The 22,683-nt window shown below is 42.5% G+C and overlaps 1 protein-coding gene across 14 annotated transcripts in view; it reads left to right on the forward strand.

Moving 5' to 3' along the window:
- The window catches only part of PHC3 (polyhomeotic homolog 3), a 100,759-nt gene that overhangs the window by 27,172 nt on the left and 50,904 nt on the right, over positions 1–22,683 (forward strand). The window lies entirely within an intron of this gene.

Below are 22,683 nucleotides of genomic sequence, written 5' to 3' on the forward strand. Positions count from 1 at the left end.
CAGGTTGGAGACGTCGACAAAACAGATCACTTTCCGGTCCTGGTCCTTTCTGTTCATCGGGGTTGTAGAGGTCTACTTTACACACACCTGCTTGGCTATGTAACCGGTCAACTGCCTGAAACATCTTTACAGGTTAAAAGTAGAACTGTAACCAGTGTTCTTGTGTTAGATGAGCTGCTATGATGACCCTGCCAGACTCAAGATGTTGCCTCCTCTCTCAACTTGCCATGGTCTTCTACTGCCAGATGGTATCTTCACCTTTGTTAACGCATCGTTTCTATAGTAGTGGTGACATCATAAAGAAGAGATTTTTGCCAACAACTAGTGATGTGTTTCCAATTATCTAACATGGACATGCTATAATTTTTATTTCCTTTTTGCTTGTGAGAAGTCTGTCCTGCACTGTGGGGAAGTTGGATTTAGATACAGGAGGTGCAAGAGAAGAGGGTGGTCTCTTTGTCTATTTCATCATATAAACAGAAGCACTTCTCATAACCATAACCAAGGATAAAGGCAGCCTACGACTTGACAAATAAAGCATTAAGCTGCATTTTTACTGGAAATATTCATACTTTCACCTGAGAGAGAGATTTGTATATTGATAATACAACACAGAGTTCAGCTTTAAAGGAGAAGATACCTCTGGAGACAAACACCTTGGAGATAGACTCAGCATGTCCTCCAGAAAGATATGTTTTAAAATATGTGACATATGCTGTTGTCCTGTCCAATCCTAAAATTTTTTTTATAAGTCCCAAAAACCAAAGCAAAATTAACTTCTCTTCTTGTTAGTTACTCTACTCATTGCGGAATGGGGGCTTGAACAAGCGCCCATGACAGTATAGTTGCTGTAGTAGTTTTGGTGCTAACAGGGAGGAAGTTGTATGGATAATAATACTTAGGGATTTTTCTATATGTATTGAAAGGATAGATGTTCATGAGACATGCTAACACTTTGGCATGTTCAAACACAAGCTTTCATTTTATCTACCTTAAAATACATGGTGAACAACCATGCATTATTAATATCTGTTTCAATTCTGAAAACATACTTTGTAATACTGGGATTATGGGATTTTATATTTCTCGTTTTACTTTCATTCTAGATGAAATGTGCTCAATTTTCAAGTAAAAAGCTTTTTCCTAACTGCCTGTCCTGCAACGAGTCTAGAATCTGATGTCAGGCTGATTACTTTCCTTCCTGATCACCACAACTAGCAATAAATGTCAGTTTTGTTCTATGATGCTCGTTCAACCCCATAATCTTTACATTATGCCTTATGCAGCCTCTCTGCCTTTAGTGACTGAACAGGTGTAGCTGCTTTGAATTTAGTAAACAATTATAATGATGAACAAGATAACATGGGGTCTGAGTCAAATCCCATTAAAATCAGTTGGGGTATTTACATTTGGAATCTTTATTCTTAGTTATGTTGCCTTTGCAAGGCTATGGAGTGTGTGTGTAAAAAGCTGAGGGGCGGGGGGGGGGACACAAAAAGAAAACCCCAACTCTTCAAACCTTTACTTTTTTCACTGAAGTTAGATGATATGACTGAATAGACACACAGGCTTATCTGTTAATTAAGAAGGTGCTCTTTTTAGATAGAACAGGCTTCCTGTAGAGCTGAACCAATACTAAAATATGTCATTTACCAATACTAAAGCTTTGGTTCATTTTAACAGAATCAGTGCCCCTTAGTTGTCATGAATATATAAAATTATGAAAGGAAACAATATTATTTTAAATGAATGCAAGTGTGCATGAATAGATTCAATATGACTATACATATGTTTGTTTACATATGAACATATTCATTTTATTATTGCTGAGAAGTCCTTTTCCTGCCACCCTGTATATATACAGTCTTTATCTAAAAACAGTATGGGAGTAGGAAGGTTACTTAGATAGGAAGTTTTTATGGAAGACTGGAAGAAATTCTTCCTGTGACTAATTAGTGTACTTCTTTGTCACTCAATTTCATACAGCAGACACATACTGATCAGTAGTCAAGAGGAGGATTGAGGCTAGATGTTGCCTAGGTGATGACATTTCCATCAACTTCTGGGACCATAATTTGATGTGTATGTGGAGTGATCATATTACATAGCATATCTCTGAATAGCTACTTTGCAAGGCAACAGCACAGCTTGAAGTGCAGACTTCAGGTGGCTTCCAATGCCAGTCAGCAAATAGAGAGGAAACAGAAATTGCTGGCTGAAGATATCAGGTCGTGGGCAAGTGTAGATAGAGATGACCAGTCAGAGGCATTTCTGGATTATTTGAATGTTTCTGTCAATGGTCAGCCATTGTTCCTTAGAACTGTGCTGACAAATTTCCTTCTTCAGTTGGGTTTTTGGAAGAATAGGTTGCTTCTGATTTTGGGTGAGAATCTCCTGTTCATGATGTGGCTGGGGAGGAAGATGATGCCATGGATGCACCTGTTCCCACTGAGACAGAGTTGGCTGAGGCTGGTGCTGTAGCTGCTAGTGGAGATTTTGGCAAGGATTTTTCTGGTGATGGGATATCCCTCATCTCATACTACTGATGGCTTGATCAGTCTGCTTTTTCATGTGTTTTACAGGTAGAGCTGAGGGAAGGTACTCTCTGCAGAGTACATAAAGACAAAGTGTCAGTTAAATTTTGATGTATAAAGTTTGCCATTGGCCACAGTTATGCAATATCTTATTCTTAGTACAGTGTGTTATGAAATTAAATGTTTTAAAAGGGTCAAGCTTTTGGTAGGGGAAAGACTGTAGCACACCCAGAATATACTTTTATTCACTTTTATGCAATACACACCCATGACTATCATCTGGTTAGAAGGTAATGGTCAATTAATTTTCATCAGTGTACATCCAGAAATACATGGGTTTGTTGTTTACAGGGTTCATATGGTGTGTGTAGTCTTAAACATTCATTCACTGTGATACACACTTCATTTGTAAGTGGGGATGATGAAATGGTGAATAATTTTCTGACATACCTTTTTTTCTAGTCTGAAAAAGCCAAAATTTTTATTATACAAGTCTGAAACAATGTCATCACTTATACAGGATGGCACAGTGCTGCAGGAAGCAACAGCAACTCCCACATACATAGTGACATGTTTTCTGAATGATATGATATATTGCGTGATAACTGCAGAGTCCCGACAGAGCCTCTTACACTATGTGGAATGGTCTGGGTGCTGCAGTGAAACACATTGGCATCAGAAAATGAGCACCCTCCTTTCACCTGATTACAGGGTGCATATCTCTGATGCCAGCAGCAGCAACATGTACACACACACTGTGCATTTGCTGAATAATAGTGAATTACATTATGTGGGATTTATAATAACCTCATAAGGAATAACACAAGTCACAAAAATGCCGTTTATGATGCAGGCTGCATTTGCAGAAGCAGTAGCAATCAAACATGTGCAAGGTGTAATAGCACTCAGTGATTTCTCACTGCATTTCTCATATACTGTCAAAATATAAAAATGTGTATTTGCAGATGCAACCTGAATCACAAAGGACATCTGTGTGTGTTGGAAAAGTCAAGGTTATAACACTAATGTGATGTTATAAATTATTTCTCTCATAAAGTGATATTTACTCTCATTCACCAAATGCATTTGGTGTGCCTAATGCTGTGACAGCCTCATGGGTGACAAGTCTAAGGCCTCATGGGTGCTGAAGGGATATGCATAACACTAGGTGATATCTGTCAATACAAACCCATTCCTGTACTGGCATTTGAAAAGATGTGGGTAGCTAGCCTCACTTACTACAATTTTCCACCACTGAGATGATTGCTGCTCTAGGTACCTAGTTAAACAAGAGCTTAACTTTAAGCCCATGAATAGTCCCACTGAAGTCAATGGGATTATTTGTGTGTAAAGTTACCCGTGTGCTTAAATTTTGCTGATTTGGGGCCCTAGTGTGTATATTGAATGACTTTGCTGTGCTGTGGATTCTGTCCTTGCTGATAGGCATACTTGCTTCTTCATAGGCCATGTGGCGAGACAGCCATTCATTAAAATAAACACAATATGGCAGATACAAAAAGCACGCAAATACAAAAGGTTGAGCATATGGTCTTCAGTAGCAGGCCCTAGTGCATGTTTATCTGATCTTGTTTAGATAAAAGCCAAATACATCTGAATACTCTTTATTCATCTTGTTTGAGGACTGGATTTGGGAGTTCACCATATGCTCTCGCCTCAGTTTTTCTACTTTTTCTTCTGACACTGTATCCAGAAATGGCTGTGGTGGTGTGGTGTTTGTTTTGCTTGTTTGCTGCAGTCTACTGCTTGCAGCAGCAGTACTTGCTTGTTACATATCCATGTTACAACTGGCCGTGGTCTTCTGCATGGTATCATTATGTTGTCTTTGTGACAACAGAATCCTTCTTTCCTCCACTGAACACTTTTCTAGTCATGATGTGGCTTGGGTGTTGATATGATCACCAATAATTTATTTATTTATTTTTATGGGAACAAAACACTAGTTAAGCTACAAAGCAGAGAGTTAATCCTCTGGTTGACAGTGAAAGATACAGTTATTTAATGTAGACACTACCAAGGCAGACATAGGCATGGGCCAAAATTCTCCTCTCACCCTACTCACTGCTGGGAACCATCGTAGACAGATAGTGGTAACTATTGGTATGTGGCAGATAGATTTAGAGATGACAGTCATTATTGAATACCATAGTGGTGATGGTCAGAAAATACTGTGCAATTCAAAATCATTAACTAAATCAATGATACTCAGACCGTAGTGGTTCAGGAGCCAAATTAGTGATCAATATTATACAAAAAAGCCCCAGTAGTGTGAATTCATTGTTTCATTTACTATATACTCACAGAAAAATGACTGACCAAGTATTCAACAATTGGTTAATCACATAGTAAAAGCATCCTTATTGGTTAATAACTTGGATTGGTTAATAATTAAATCACACAATTTTTTAATATGTGCAGCAAAGAGCTGCAGGAGACACATTAAAGAGCCACTTGCAGCTCCAATGCCTCAGTCTGAATATCCCTGAACTAAATAATATACATAGTTGAGTTTAAACCAGAAAAACAAGGCCAGACACCTGCCTTACAGTAGCAACAGTTGGACTTACGTAGCACACAGTTGAACATGTAAGAGGCAGAGGCACCATTATAATACAATTGGAAAACATTATGCATGCAGAAGTGCCAATAGACTATTGGTAGGTGCCCAGTTTGATGCTTTGAATGTAGTGGTAGTGGTCAGAAACTACTGTGGTATTCAATATTGGCAACAGCAAGAGAAGAATTCCACCCCAGAGACCATCCTCTACCTAAGAGAATCAAAGCTACAATGAGTTCTGGGGGCATGGCTCCAATTTGTAAAAGGTAGGTCATTCAGTCACGGACCAGACCCAAACTCTGGTAACTGAAGTGAATTATCAATGATGACCAAAGAGATTTTGTAAATAATCTGTAAACTCAATTGTTTGTAATATTTGCAAAATATTTTCAAGTGAACAGATATAAAAAAAATTGAGATTGATTCATGAAGCATTTGGTTCAAGAACCAAAGAAGAGCCAATATTTGATGGGCTTGCAATGCTCTGAATACTGTTTAACAAGCACTATCATGTGTCCAGATCACAACATTTCAGTCACATTTCAGTCATTGGGTTGCTCTGACAGACCAGAAGAGAAGTTAGATGGCAGGAAAGTGCAACAAGTTCCTCCCTTGGCTCCATTAGACTGATGTTGGAGAGCCTGGGTGATTTTCCTGTTCTTTAAGAGGGATGTGCCCCTCATTTATATCCTCAGAGCATTCTTCCTTGAAGGGTGATGGGGATGTTCCTGTGTAGCTTGAACTGACCTCTTCTTCTTGTTGCTCATGTTGGGAGTTATAGCACATGCTTAGGAACCTCTCAACTTAGATGATTTGATCCCCCATTTCCTTGAATATTCCGTGTCTCAGTTCTCCATCCACAGACCTGATGTCATCCATTCTTGGAAAGCTTTCTTGGTCAAGTTCTTTATCCCTATCTTCTTCCTGGTTTGTTGCCTGGGGAAACGCAAACACCAATAAATGATGATGATGATGATACACAGAACAAGACATCTTAGAAATAACTGATTCTTAGCATATGTCTTCATTTTGTGGAGGCAAGTATGTTCTTAACTAACTCAGGTTAGCTAACCCGGGTTACAGTAGTAGTGAAGATATGGTGACTCTGTTTTTAACTCAAGTTAGCATCTTGAGTTAATACCTATATGGGAGCCTGGGATGGAACTTGAGTTGCTAACCCAAGTTAAAAGCAGAGTTGCCATGTCTTCACTGCTGTTTTAAACCTGAGTTGGCTGATTAGCTAACCCAAGTTAAGAACACACTTTTTTTTTCTTCTTCCTTTCATCAATGAAGACATACTCTGAGTGGACAGAGTGCCTAATCCAACACCTCAAATATAACATCTCAGAGAAATTTCCTTGGGCTGAACAATGCAATTTCATTGTCTATACTCTATATTTTAATCTGGCAATATAAAATTAAAACATGTTAAAGGGAAGGAGGAACAATGACTGGGACATTATACTAAATAATCTTATTCTCTAGATATCTATTATCAGACTACTGAAAAGTCATAGAAACAAATGTCAGAGGTGGAGATGATGTCATCTGGTCCGTTTTTCTGTGAAAATAGGATTGATCCCTCAAAATATTTTCCAGGGCTTTGTCCAGGATAATTTTTAATCTCTCAGATTATGTGGCTTCCCATATTTCCTTGCAAAATCATTTAACTAGCAGGAAGTGTTTTGTGTCCTCAGTTTCTCTTTTAATTTCATCTCATTTTTTTTAATTATATTTATGCAAGAAAATCTATATCCTTATTATTTACCCTTTTTAATCGTTGTTTAGCCAATTTATGTACATTAAATTGTTTTACTCTTTCCTCATAAATCTCTCCCTTTAGTCCTCTATTCATTACTGTTGCTCTTTTCCTAAATCCTTCTAGTTTGTCAATATCTTTTCAATACTGAGTGCAGAATTTAGCAGTCTCATCAGAGCTATTTAGCTATTTATATCTTTATAGTTTGATGTTTTTGAGAATCCAGTACCAAATTCCACCATTTTTACTGTCTCTTGCAAACTAATGTTCATAGTTTTCTGAGTATGAATTCAGGAGAGAATATATCAAATCCATAATTGTTTAACTGTATAAAATCCAAATATATTACATTTACTACATTAATTTCATCCACTAAATCCACTATTCCCTTTTTTATTGAATATGTAAAAAACATACCTCTCCACCTCTAACAGACTTCATCCACCAACTGCTCAGCAGTGCTCCAGATAGAGTACAGCAGCGCAAATGTTTGAGGATCTGTTAGCTTGCTCCTGTAGGGTGTGATGGTAGCTGGAGTTGCCTGCCACTGCTTCAGGTCCTCTTCTTCTTGGTAGTATACATCTGAAGACACAGTACAAGTCTGGTACTCTTTTTTTCAGCTCCTCTTTGGGCACAGCCTGAGATGCATTGTGTTGGTGGCTGTCCTTTGTGGAGAAAAAGGGCTGGGTGGTCCAGAGACTCTTGTTGCTGACTCTCTTTGAAGGCCGTAGATCATGATGCTTCACTCAGGTGGTTCTGCCCCTTCTGCTGCTGCCCATTGTTGGACTCTCCAGTTGGCACAGTGGCTATTTGGTCCTTTTTCTCATTTCTCTTCTCTCCTTCCTTCTAGCTTCCTCCCTTGTACACCACTTTACTTTTATCTGCCGAAAAACAAGACAGAGTTTATTAGCTGCCCCTGTTCCCACATTAAAATCTTGCACAAACAGAAGTCTTGGCCTTTTCTGTTGGAGGCCTATGACTCAAACATCCCGGGGAGGTCCCGGACGACTGGAAAAAGGCTAATGTAGTGTCCATCTTTAAAAAAGGGAAGAAGGAGGATCCTGGGAACTACGGGCTAGTCAGCCTCCCCTCAGTGCCTGGAAAAATCATGGAGCAGGTCCTCAAGGAATCAATTCTGAAGCACTTAGAGGAATCAGCATGGATTCACCAAGGACAAGTCATGCCTGACTAATCTAATTGCCTTTTATGATGAAATAACTGGTTCTGTGGATGAGGGGAAAGCAGTGGACGTGTTGTTCCTTGACTTTAGCAAAGCTTTTGACACAGTCTCCCACAGTATTCTTGCCAGCAAGTTAAAGAAGTATGGGCTGGATGAATGGACTATAAGGTGGATAAAAAGCTGGCTAGATCGTTGGCTCATTGGGTAGTGATCAATGGTTTCATGTCTAGCTGGCAGTCAGTATCAAGCGGAGTGCCCCAAGGGTCAGTCCTGGGGCCGGTTTTGTTCAATATCTTCATTAATGATCTAGAGGATGGCGTGGACTGCCCCCTCAGCAAGTTTGCAGATTACACTGAACTGGGAGAAGAGGTAGATACGCTGGAGGGTAGGGATAGGATACAGAGGGCCCTAGACAAATTAGAGGATTGGGCCAAAAGAAATCTGATGAGGTTCAACAAGGACAAGTGCAGAGTCCTCCACTTAGAATGGAAGAATCCATGCACCGCTACAGACTAGGGACCAAATGGCTAGGCAGCAGTTCTGCAGAAAAGGTCTTAGGAGTTACAGTGGACAAGAAGCTGGATATGAGTCAACAGTGTGCCCTTGTGGCCAAGAAGGCCAATGGCATTTTGGGATGTGTAAGTAGGGGCATTGCCAGCAGATCGAGGGACGTGATCGTTCTCCTCTATTCGACATTGGTGAGGCCTCATCTGGAGTACTGTGTCCAATTTTGGGCCCCACACTACAAGAAGGATGTGGAAAAATTGGAAAGAGTCCAGCGGAGGGTAACAAAAATGATTAGGGGACTGGAAAACATGACTTATGAGGATTGGGATTGTTTAGTCTGTGGAAGAGAAGAATGAGGGGGGATTTGATAGCTGCTTTCAACTTCCTGAAAGGGGGTTCCAAAGAGGATGGATCTAGACTGTTCTCAGAGGTAGCAGATGACAGAACAAGGAGTAATGGTCTCAAGTTGCAGTGTGGGAGATTTAGGTTGGATATTAGGAAAAATCTTTTCACTAGGAGGGTGATGAAACACTGGAATACGTTTCCTAGGGAGGTAGTGGAATCTCTTTCCTTAGAAGTTTTGAAGGTCATGCTTGACAAAGCCCTGGCTGGGATGATTTAATTGGGGATTGGTCCTGCTTTGAGCAGGGGTTGGACTAGATGACCTCCTGAGGTCCCTTCTAACCCTTATATTCTATGATTCAATACTATCTCCCTCCATACAGGCCACAGCATGTTGGCAGCATCCTTCAGACTTTGTTTTTTACAAGATAAAATATTCTCACAATTTTTGAAAACAGTCTTTGTTATGGTGCCCAAAGGTATGTGGCTCTTTCAACCCATGTATTAGCTAAACTGCTGCTGTAAAAACCCTTTGTCATATCCTTAGATCTCAATCCTCAAGTCCTAACAATTTCTCAGTGATATAAGAAATATTGTAGTGTTCTGAGTGATGCCAGAGTGAGCAAAGTGAATAACAGGATGTGAGAAAGTATCCCAGCTCCCATTACCACTGCAGAACTACAGCTGCGGAGACAAAATAGCACATGATGCTGGCTGTGACACAGCAACTTGCACTTACTTTCTTCTGAATTGACATGCCCAACATGAAACTAAATTTGTAGTGGAATTGCTGAAGCTATTGTGGCTCTTCCTCTTCACCATGTTAGAGAATTTTGCTACTCAGTCTTTACCCATGCCACCCTACAATACAATACAAAGCAACAGTAAGGCAAGAAAGTAATCTGCTCCCTCCATCATAGAGAGGATAATGATTATCATGGCTGACTTCATTAGACCACCAGCAGGGAGCCCAGTTCCTGTTAGATTTGGCTTTATGACATAAGAATATTGGGAGTTAGATGATTTGGTTTCTTAGTGAGCATGGCAACAGTGAACCCATTTACAATGAACAGCTATGTCTTCCCTAGTTTTTTCAGAAACGTCTGGCTCATCAAGTTCTGGTCTCCTAAAAAGTCTAAGGGTATGTCTGCATGGTGGCTGGGAGGTGTGATTCTCAGATCAGGTAGACATACAAGTGCTAGCTCTGTGCAAACTAGTACGGTAAAAATAGAACTGTGGCCATGGCAGCACAGCTGACAGCTTTGGTTAACTCAGGAGTGGGCAAACTACGGCCCACGAGCTGTTCTAAGCCGGCCCGTGAGCCGCACCACACAGCTTGGCCCCGCTTCAGTGCTCCAGCCGGGGCCCTGGGTCGGGGGCTGGACCACACGGCTCGGCCCCGCTCCGGCCAGGGTGCTGGGTGGGGGGCTGCACCACACGGCTCCCAGAAGCCACGGCATGGCCCCGCTCCGGCTCCTATGAGCACCAATGGGAGCTGCAGGGGTGGTGCCTGTGGATGGGGCAGCATGCAGAGTTGCCTGGCTGCCCCTCTACATAGGAGCCAAGAAGGGACATGCCACTGCTTCTGGGAGCCGCTTGAGGTAAGCGCCACTCAGAGCCTGAACCCCTGAGCCTCTCCCCATGCCCAAACCTCCTGCTCCAGCCCTGATCCTCCTCCCGCTCTTCAAACCCCTTGATCCCAGACCGGAGCACCTTCCTGCACCCCAAACCTCTCATCCACAGCCCCACCCCAGAGCCCACATTCCCAGCTGGAACCTGCACCCCTTCCTGTACCCCTGCCCCAGCCCTGATCCCCCTCCCACACTCTGAACCTCTTGGTCCCAGCCCAGAGCACCGTCCTACACCCCAAACTCCTCATCCCCAGCCCCACCCCAGAGCCTGCACCCCCTCCCACACCCCAACCCCGATTTTGTGAGCATTCATGGCCCGCCATACAATTTCTATTCCCCAATGTGGCCCTTGGGCCAAAAAGTTTGCCCACCCCTGGGTTAGCAACTCAAGTATGTATCTAGAACGTCAGACAGGTTTGTACTCAGGTGGCTAGTTGGAGCTACTGCCATGGCCATCGTGGTCACACTACTATTTTTAGCATACTAGTTCAAGAAGAGCTAGTACAGATATGTTAACCCAAGCTGGGATTCGCATCTCCCAGCTGCTATGTAGACATAACCTAAGGAAGATTATGTGACTCTTGGTGAAATTATATTTTTGGTGCAATAAATCAAGCAATCTCAGATAGTCAAAACCTATTCTATCATCTAGTTCTTTCCTTTGTCAGTGCATGATTGTTCCTTATTGATTATAGTGCTTTCTTCAATTTTAAATGTCTCAAGTGCTGTGGCTTCTACCACTTAGCTTAGGATACATATTTCTCCATATTCTAATACCTGCCACTGTCAGGGAGTTAGTTATCTGACTAGAGTTTTCCTTTATTAATTTTATCCATTTATTTCCATGGTTTGTCTAGACTGCAATTTTGTTCGTGATGTAACTCAGGTTAACCAAAAACAAATATTTGTGAGTGTCTAGACTAGCATTTACAATGCTAATTTGAGTTAGCTGGAATCAATTAATTCAGATTGCAGTACAACCCAAAACTGTAATCTAGGGCAGTTCTTAAAATCTATCCCTTCCAGTCTGCACTGTATCGCACTAAATAATTCCTCTCCATTTGTTGATGTTGACACTCTTACACTTAAGCTGTTATGTTCTGATTACAGAGACAAGATGGGTGAGGTAATATCTTTTATTGGACCAACTTCTGTTGGTGAGAGAGACAAGCTTTCAAGCCACACAGAGCTCTTCTTCAGGTCTAAAACCTTTTCTTTTTCACCAACAGAAGTTGGTCCAATAAAAGGTATATTATCTCACCCACCTTGTGTCTCTAATATCCTGGGACCAACATGGCTACAACTACACTGCATACAACATGTTCCTCTTATGTCTAATGTAGCCAAGAGATACATATTTTGTGCTTTTAATCTTTCCTCATAAATCATTTATTTCAGCCTTCCAATAATTTGCTCTTTTCTGAACTCCTTCCAATTTGTCAGTATTCTTCCAGATTCTGAGATGCCCAGAACTAAAAAATTCTTGTATATCAGTAACCCCTTTTGTACTTCTGTTAAGTATTGTATATCATATTGCAATATTTTTCCTTTTATTTTACTATTTTTCCAACCCGATTTGTCTTTGATACACGCGTATGTTGTGCAATACAATAAACTTTCTTCAGTTCTTGCATATGTCCATTACACTGGAGGTATTTACATGTCTTGTGTACCTGTGCCAGAGTTTCCCCTAGCAGTAGCCACAGATGCAGCCCCACCCACAGCACAACTCCTTGTATCCTTGTGACACCCTTTCACTCCTTCAGTTCCTTCTTATCATTTGTAGTCAGAGCAGTCTGTGTTTACCGCCTCGTTCTTTGGGAACAGAGTTATGGATACATACTTATTCTTCCTAGTGGTACTGTTTTTGTTCATTGCACACTTTTCTTATTTTCCTTTTTGTTAGAAGTTTCCTGTCAATTTTTCTGAGTAAGGCAAGGTTCAGGCTGTTGCCCTGTACCAAGGGAGTATCCATGCCAACGTCCCCAGGTTTCAAGACTTGTTCTGGTTGCTGAAAGCTGATGCCTGGCAGTGATCCTCATTCCTCCTATCTAAAGTGCTTGGATGATGGCCCTGTAAGAGACAGGTGCTCAATTTGCCAGGGCTTCAAGACAAAGAAGCTGCAGGAAGAGCACCCTTGATATATTCTTATGGAGGTTTTCTTTAGACCAGTATCTGAAACCCTTTGTTCTCCAAGGGGATTTCATTGATGACTCCTTTCCAGAGTACTTCGCCCCTCCCCCCATTTTACTGGCAAATAGGAGCCATAGGAGATCCCCATCACTGGGACCATCTTCTTCAAGGTCAAAGACATCAGACCAATTTCAGCCTCAGAAGGATAGAAGAAGTTGGTATTGGGCTCTTTGACATTTGCAGTGAAAGATTCCTCCATGGAGGTTCGTTCTGGTGCCAATAGCAGAGCATGCCCTTTGGCTCCCCACTCTCTGTTATTGGTTCATACTGATTCTCATTGACCTGAGACGTTAACTCTGGTGTCCTCCAAGAGACCATTGAGACTGGCGACTTCCTCTGTTTTGACACTATATCAGACATCTCTGATCATGGTGGGACATCTGCCTTTATCGGTACTGACTATGCTGGAGGCCTGTGTGGCAGTGAGAGACCTATTACACCTTTCAGGCCACCATTGCTGTTAATTCAGGGTGAAGACCCTCATCCAGCACCATTCCAGGTACCGTTCTCATCAGCTCTGGCAGTTTGCTGTGGGCCCATCAACCACAGGCCTGCTACTCTTTCTTCAGGCTCCTCCACTGCTGTATTATCTCTGTTTTGTCACACAATACCAGCAGCTAGGAAGCTATCCATGCTTCCTCTGGTACCACGTTCCCGGAATAGATCCTGGTCACAGTCTCCAACAGCTGCTCCCAGTACTGCACCGTGTTGGCTCTCAGAATATTCCACTTCTTTGTCAGAATCCGAAGTGGGCTCTTGGATCTCATGCTACTGACAGTCTAGGGTTTCCTTCAGACCTCTGTTCTCATACCCACAAAAGGAGATATGAGGAGATTAGAGCCAGAGATTAGGACAATTGATGCAGGCACAACTGTGGTCTGGGCCATACCATCCTCCTCACTGGCTGTATTGAATGCCCCATCATACAAATCAATATTTCCACTCTCTCACAGGAACAGATCATGTATGAGAGATGCTAGTGATTCTCGGTACCAGTCTACCTTTTGACTCAGCGTTACTGGATTTAACTCAGCCTGCTTCGGAACAGCAGCCTACCCCAACATTGTAGGACCAACCTCAAAAGGTTTCTCCCTTGCCTCCTTTTAATGCATCAATCTCATCACCAGATGAGGTCCTGGTTCCAGAGACATGCTCTCCCATACTAGATGACTTTAAAGTATGCCAACTCCTCTGACAAATGGCTCTTTCTCTTCATAAGCTAGTGGAAGAGAATACCCACAAACTGATTGATTGATTTGATATTTTACATGTGGCCTTGGTGTGAAAGATAGGCTGCATGATGGCCTCATTTATGAGTAGATCTATCAAGACCCTGTGGCATACCTCTTTGTCCATTCCACGAACAGAATGTAAATACCAGGTTCCATCCCAGGGATTTGAGCAGTTTTATTCACACCTTATGCTGGGCTCTCTAGTAATAGTTTCAGTAAATGAGAAGCAGCCACAAGACTGAACTAAGGCTACCCTCAAAGTGAAAGATGCAAAGAAGTTACATCTCTTTGGGGGAAAGACTCATTCCACAGCAAGTTTACTCCGCATTACCAATCACCGGGCTTTAATGTCCAGATATGATTATTCTAAGGGTCTGTGTATGCTGCACACAACTGATAGCGGTGAATAGGGTACGTATAGTTGCACATGGCAGTGAAAAGCAGGCTGTGTCCACAATGGTGTTTAGCCACACATGATAGTGAAAGGCTCTGGCAGGGGGAGGCAGTGGGGAAAGACTCCCGCAGTGGGTTCTTTCCCCACTGCCTCCCCCTGCAACACTTTCCCCACTGCTAAAGTCTTTCCTTGCAGTGGGAAAAGGCTCCTGTACCCTCTGTGGCAGGGAATGGCTCCAGCAGCTGGGAGCTGCCAGAGTGTTTCCCTGCTGCTAGAGCTTTTCTCTGTGGTGTGGCAAGACTCTGGCAGTAGGTTGGGAATACACCCTGAAAATAACAGTATAGACTGGGGAGGCACTGCTTCAGTGTATAGAGAGCTGAACCCTTAAGCTACATACCCTATACAGGTATGTCTTTATCTGCCTAAGCAGTGCCTCACTGTCTACACTGATGTTTATAACCATGCTAGGGGGGCATGCAGTGTATGTACTTTACACGCTGCTGTAGGGCATGTGCAATATAGATGTAGCCTACCTGGGAGGCAGTCTCTCAGTTTGCAAATAAACTGCCAGAAAGCTCAAGGGCAGTGATTTTCAACCTTTTTTCATTTGCGGACCTCTAAAAAATTTCAAATGGAGGTGTGGACCCCTTTGGATAACTTAGGTATAATCTGTGGCTCCCCAGGGGTCCGCTGACCATAGGTTGAACACAACTGCTCTAGGGAACAGTTCCAGCCCCTTGTTTCAGAAGATTAGTTGGTCTCTCGTTCAGTTCTGCAGGCTTCCTTGAACTCATGAGATTCTGGGGCTGGGGCTGGGGCTGGGACTGGGGCTAGGGCTAGGGGGTTGGAAGTGACTATGTGCCATTCCTCCTGGTTGTAGTCCTTGGGGATTCCTTCAGAGGTGAAACAGACTATTGAGGGACTTCCCTTTCGAGGGATGTACCTTATTCTGATCCAAAATATATGAAGCTTTACGCACACTAAGTACTCTAGAGCAGTCCTAAATTTGTTAGGTCTGTACAGTCTTGCTACAAAGAAGACTAAATATTGTCCTCAGTTCCAGCTAAGGCAGCATTATTTCACCTTCAGGCAGCCCGATCACTTCCAGAGGAGGCAAAGGTCACAGAGAAAGAGGCCTCTGTTTTCCATCCCCTTCTTCTTGTCGTCTGGGCAACCACAGGCCTTGAAGCAGCCTGTTTGACTCCTGTGTTGTTGACAGTGTAGTCACCAACCTGGAGCTTGCCAGTCTTTCCCTGCCCTTCCAAAACGGATTGTCCAACTTCCTGCATGCATGGCAGGCTAGCACCTTGGACAAATGGCTGCTATGCACAGTGGTATTGAGACATATCCTGAAATTCCTTTCTATTCCCTCTTCCCACTCCCTCTTCATGGCCCCCTCTTACGAGTCTCTACTAAGACAACAAGTGCAAGATACTATGTTCTTTGGTGCAGGGTTTTTTATTCCTAATAGTTTCTAATACCCAAAGCCAGAAGGGAGTCTCAGACCCATTCTAGATCTTCTGAACCTAAATAAATACAACAAGAAGTAAAAGTTATCCCTTTCCTAGTTTCAGGAGATTGGTGTGGTACTCTCAACTTTACAAGACACCTACTTCTATGTGGTGATCCACCCGAGTCACAGGAAGTTCCTAAGGTTCATGATATGAGATCATTACAGTTCACCATTTTGTTCTGTCCTTCTGTCTATCATCAGCACTGCAGGTTTACAGCATGGTGGTGTGTATGGTGGTAGCTGCCTGTCTCTGCCAGCAAGATGTCTGTGTAGTCTTACTTGGGTGATTGGTTGCTTTGAGATCACTCCAGACACCAAGTAGAGGCTGCTATCCATCGCACTCTCTGAACATACAGCACCCTGGGCCTGAAGTCAGAAAACACAGAAAAGTCAACATTATCGCCTCTACAAAGAATAGAGTTCATTAGAGTGGTCCTGCATTAAATTTTTGCCAGGGCTTTCCTGCCTTTCCCCAGAATCCAGATCGTATGGGACCTCTATACATTGCTCAAAGCTCAGCCACGAACCACAGTAAGGAATTGGCTCATGCTCATAGGTCACATGGCAGCATGTACTTATGTGACCCCTCATGGCCAGCTCTACCTCAGGGAAAAGTAGACATGGCTAATGTGAGTTTGTCACTCTCAGATTCAGTATCTGGACAGGCTGGTATGCATTCTAGACAGTGTAGCTGTCTCTGAACTGGTGGATGAGCCAAGACTATATGGGGGAGAGGGATGTCTCTTTTTCTCAACCTTTCCTTTCAATCACTTTGATAACAGCGCTTCAGCCATGAGTGGGGAGCACATTTGGGAGATCTTCAGACTCAGGGTTTGTGAACTGCCCATGAGGCCACCTTACACATACGTTCTTGAGTTGTGTGCAATATTCTGTGCCTGTGAGCAGTTCCTGCCTCACATTCAGGGCAGGACTGTCCAGGTTCTCTAACAACATTACAGCGGTATTTTATGTGTGCTAGGTCAGACAGTCTGTGCCAGGAGGCCGTCAAGTTGTGGAATTTCTGCATATTGGAAATGCAGGTCTTAGGGCCTCTCACTTGCTAGGTGTTCAAATGGCCTGGTGGACACCTTGAGCAGATACTTCAAATTAGACCACAGATGGTCTCTCAAGACAGTGGTTCTATCTTGAGTGTTTTTTGTATGGTGATTTCTGAAGGTGGACCTGTTTGTGACTCAATAGAACAGGACATTTCTCTTCCAGAGTAGGTCATAGCCCTGGGTCAATTTTGAATGGTTTCCTGTTTCTATATATGCATATCCACCAGTGCCCCTGATTCCCAGAGTCATTCTCAAGTTGAAACAAGATTGAGGCAAATTGATTCTTGTAGCTCAGACAGCCCTGGTATTGTGATCTATAAAAGCTGTCTAGCCCAGGTAACCCTTGCTATTGTCACTAACCAGACACTTGATAACTCAGAATCACAGGTGTGTGCTGCACCCAAATCCTCAGGTGCTACACCTCACAGCATGGTTTATCATTGGCTGACTACACAGGACACATACTGTTCAGTGGCAATCCAGAATGTCCTCCTTAATAGTAGAAAACAAGATTAGGTAGAAGTAATCCTCCATCTGGGCAGTTACACATAATATCCCACATACTCAAACTATGATTCAAAGAATTCTGGACTACCTTTATATTAGGGCTGTCAAGCGATTAAAAAAATTAATCTTGATTAATTGCGTGATTAAAAAAATTAATCACAATTAATCACACTGTTAATGATAGAATACCATTTATTTAAATATTTTTGGATGTTTTCCAAATTTTCAATATATTGATTTCAATTACAACACAGAATACAAAGTGTACAGTGCTCACTTTACATTTATTTTTGAATACAAGTATTTGCACTGTAAAAAACAAAGTAGTATTTTTCAATTCACCTAATACAAGTACTATAGTGCAATCTCTTTATCATGAAAGTAGAACTTACAAATGTAGAATTATGTATTAAAAAAGCTGCATTCAAAACTAAAACAATGTAAAATTTTAGAGCCTGCAAGTCCACTCAGTCCTACTTCTTGTTCAGCCAATCGCTCAGACAAACCAGTTTGTTTACATTGACAGGAGATAATATTGCTTACTTCTTGTTTACAGTGTCACCTGAAAGTGAGAACAGGTGTTCTCATGGCACTGTTGTAGCCAGTGTCACAAAATATTTATATGCCTGACACGCTAAAGATTCATATGTCCCTTCATGCTTCAACCATCATTCCAGGGGACATGCATCCATGATGATGATGGATTCTGCTCGATAACAATCCAAAGCAGTGCAGACCGACAATGTTCATTTTCATTATTTGAGTCAGATGCCACCAGCAAAAGGTTGATTTTCTTTCTTGGTGGTTCAGGTTCAGTAGTTTCCGCATCGGAGTGTTGCTCTTTTAAGACTTCTGAAAGCATGCTCTACAGCTCGTCCCTCTCAGATTTTAGAAGGCACATTCAGATTCTTAAACCTTGGGTCGAGTGCTGTAGTTATCTTTAGAAATCTCACATTGGTACCTTCTTTGCGTTTTGTCAAATCTGCAGCGAAAGTGTTCTTAAAATGAACGACGTGCTGGGTCATCATCCGAGACTAATATAACATGAAATATATGGCAGGATACGGGTAAAACAGAGCAGGGGACATACAATTCTCCCCAAGGAGTTCAGTCACAAATTTAATTAATGCATTATTTTTTTAATGAGCATCAGCATGGAAGCATATCCTCTGGAATGCTGGCCGAAGCATGAAGGGGCATACGAATATTTAGCATCTGGTCTGTGAACTGAGGAGCCATCAGCTCCATCCAGAAAGGCTTCATGTCTTGTGAAGGCTGTTATGAACACAACTTTGTCCTTCAGTCTGCCATCGACATGGCCAGAAAGGCATGGAGGCAATGTGCCATAGCAAGGATCGACCTGCTTAATTCATTTGGATTGATGCCCCACCAGCACATTTTTTGCTACGCTGCAAGAGTTTGGGATGCCTGAAAACTTTCTCCAACTGATCTGGGAACTTTATGAAGGCTGCACCACCACCATCCGCTCCATAGAAGGAAAGACACCTGAAATTCCTATCCGTAGCAGTGTGAAGCAAGATTGTTCCCTCAGCCCCATTGTTTTCAACTTAGCCATGGAGCCACTCATTCGAGCCATCTCCAGTGGTCTAGGTGGTTTTGACCTGTATGGTAACAGTGTGAACAGCTACACAGACAATCTGGTCCTGATCACAGACAACCTCGAGTATCTCCAACAAATGCTCGACATCATCAGCCAGGCTGCTAACTGGATGGGACTCCACTTCAGTGCTAGGAAGTGCGCATCCCTGCATATGATGGCAGTAGAGGTGATTCTGTCCAGGCAATGCCTTTTCAGATCCAGGGTGAACCTATGATCTTCCTCAAGGATGGGCAAGCATACCAACATCTTGGCACGCCCACAGTTTCCACATCCAGCAGACACCTGAGGATACCATCATGGAGATTCTACGAGATGTGGCTAGGATCAGCTCCTCCCTACTGACACCATGGCAAAAGATCAATGCTTTGAACACCTTCCTGATCCCCTATATCTCATTCATCCTGAGGGGATCTGCCGTGGTGAAGGTACCTCTGAACAAGGCAGACAAAACCATCAGGCAGCTAGTGAAGAAGTGGATGTTTCTTCCCCCGAGAGCCAGCAATGAACTGGTGTACATCTCACACAGGCAGGGCAGCACCAACATCCCTTGTATGAGTGAGCTGTGCAACATTGCGGTGATCACTCACACCTTCTGTCTTCTGACATGCCCAGATGCCATGGTGAGGAACATCACAGGAAGTGCCCTGCAGGATGTAATCAAAAAGCGAATCGCCAGGACCCCCTCCAACTAAGATGTTGCCTGAGTGGCTCACTGGAAGGTGAATTTGGAAGAGATGGGGGAGACTTTGCTTCACTCTGGACTTGCGTTCGCAACGCTACGTGACGACTGGAGAAGCGTATCGGCTGCCGCTGGATGTGGTGCAAGGAATGCCAGGAACTGGGACTCCTGATGCCACAGGTGAAGAACACAGACGACACAGTCCTCACTCTGAAAGCTAGAACCATGCTGGAGAGGACCCTGAAGGATGCCGTCTGCTGCCAGTATGTGGAAAAGCTGGACCAGGGCAAGGCGTTCAAGGTGACGTGCAAGTGGGACGCCAGCAACCACTTCCTCTCTGGCGGCAGCTTCACCTGATTTGCCAACTGGCGGTTCATCCACTGGGCCTGGCTCAACTGAACAGAGCTGTCCGCCATGGGAATCAGAACAAACGATGTAAGAAGTGCGGCTATGCCAACAAGACAGTGTCCCATCTCCTGTGTAGCTGCAAGCCCCATTCCAGAGCCTGGGAGCTGCGACACAATGCCATCCAAGATCGTCTGATCAGAGCCATCCCATTACCTATAGGAAAGGTTGCCGTGAACTCCACCATCCCTGTAACCGACAGCCAAATGTGATCGGACATCGTCATGACCAACGAGGACCAGAAGAAGATCATCATGGTGGACATCACAATGCCCTCGAAAACAGGACCCCAGCCCTCCACAATGCCCACGCTCGAAAGGAGGAGAAACACTCCCCTTTGGCTAAAATCTTGAGAGCTGGGGTTACCAGGTTCTGATACACGTGCTGATTGTCGGAGCCTTGGGCTCATGGGACCCCAGTAACGAGCGAGTGTTGAGAGAAATCGGAATCATTCAACACTACGCTCAGCTGATGTGGCAACTCATGGTGTCGGATTTCATCAGGTGATCGAGGGACATCTATATAGAACGTATCACCGGACATGGGTAATACCAGGAGAGAGAAGCTGGAGTGCCTATGAGAACGCAGTAAGGAAAGTAACTGAAATACTTTTTGTGTCTTCTAAATGGACAACATACTCTAAATGCTCAATTACTGAAGGACAATCTTCACTCATTGATATATTTTGCTTTCTACAACAAAATCTCTACAACTTTTCATGTGTGATGTACCCGAATACTTGGATGCTAATATCTAAACTGTATTCTTAAATTAATTCACCTAAATTTGGGTTATTGCTGATTATGTGCTATATGTATATATGACTTTTAAAAACAAACTTTATATTTGTGGATAATCTAAGCACTATACCCAGATGTACAGACACTCTTTTCTCAACCTCTGTATTTATAACATTTTAACAATCACTTTAATGAAATGTTTAAATCTGGCACCTAAATACCTTGCAATGCCAGCCTCAAAAGTGCCATGCAAATGCCTGTTCTCACTTTCTGGTGACATTGTAAATAAGAAGAGGGCAGCATTATCTTCTGTAAATGTAAACAAACTTGTTTGTCTTAGTGATTGGCTAAATAAGAAGTAGGATTGAGTGGACTTGTAGGCTCTGAAGTTTTACATTGTTTTGTTTTTGAGTGGGGTTATATAACAAAAAAATCTACATTTGTAAGTTGCACTTTCACAAGAAAGTGATTGAGATTGCACTACAGTACTTGTATGAGGTGAATAGAAAAATACTGTTTCTTTTGTTTATAATTTTTAAAGTGCAAATATTTGTAATAAAAATAATATACACTTTGATTTCAATTACAACACAGAATACAATATATATGAAAATGAAGAAAAAATCCAAAATATTTAATAAATTTTAATTGGTATTCTGTTATTTAACAGTGCAATTAAAACTGCGATTAATTGTGATCAATTTTTTTAAGCGCGGTTAATTTTTTTGAGTTAATCGTGTGAGTTAACTGCGATTAATCTACAGCCCTACTTTATATCTTAGCGTTTGCTTTAGCCCTCAGCCCAACTAGGATGCATCTGACAGCAATCGCTACACTTCACCCTCGAATTGATGGTAGAACTGTTTTTACTAATCCTACCATGACAAGATTCCTGAATAGATTGTTCCTGTCTGCTCAGGTTCAAGTGCACCAGGAATTTGAATTTAGTTTTGTCTGCTCGTATGGGCCCTCCATGCAAGTCTTTAGCCTCCTGCCTGCTTTTGCACCTGTCAGTGAAGTTAGCCTTTTTAGTGGCCATCACCTCAGCAGGAGAGTGGGGGGACTAAATGCTCTAGAGAGACATAGTCTGGTTAGGCTACACCCTAAGTTTCTGTCAAATGTAGTATCTGATTTCCACCTGAATCGGTCTACGTGCTTACCAGTTTTATGCTCAAAGCCACATTCTCACAAGGATGAAAACATTCCTTTTTCCTTGAGGAGGTGATATTTCACTGGACTAAATACACTGCATTGGGAGTTATTGGTAAACAATTTTTGTTCAGTAGTGGCTCAGCTGTGCCTTTGTTTAACTATTAATACTCATTAGTAATATGTCAGTAAAACATGTGATGCTCTTTGTAATGTTTAGTAGTACTAATAGTATGAATGTTCTTCTGTCCCCACTTAAGCTTTAACATAGCCGTCTATGAACCTCAGAAGGCTATGTGATTCAGTTTAGATAGGCAACAAGAGTTCAGTATTTATCCAGACCTTCAGATTTGTCTCCCTGACCTCCAGGATGCTTCTCCCTTTGCTCAAGCTCTTTGGAAAGGGAAGGTATTATTTCTGATTTTAGACTGGACAAGCCAGGCCACTTAAGGGAGTGTGTCTTTGAGCCAGGATTAGAATTCAGTATTCCTAGCCCCTAGTGCAGTGCTCATTACTAACCCACATTACTGAAATAATATAGCGGAAAGCATTATTTTATATTTTGAAATGGTATTCTCTTTCTTTTCTTTCTGCTACCTTAGTTAACTGGTTAAAATGGGAAATGACTCTAACTGCCTGGTGACCATATATGCATGAATCTTAG

This window comes from Dermochelys coriacea, chromosome 9 (genome assembly GCF_009764565.3).
Source record: "Dermochelys coriacea isolate rDerCor1 chromosome 9, rDerCor1.pri.v4, whole genome shotgun sequence".
Lineage (NCBI taxonomy): Eukaryota > Metazoa > Chordata > Testudines > Dermochelyidae > Dermochelys > Dermochelys coriacea.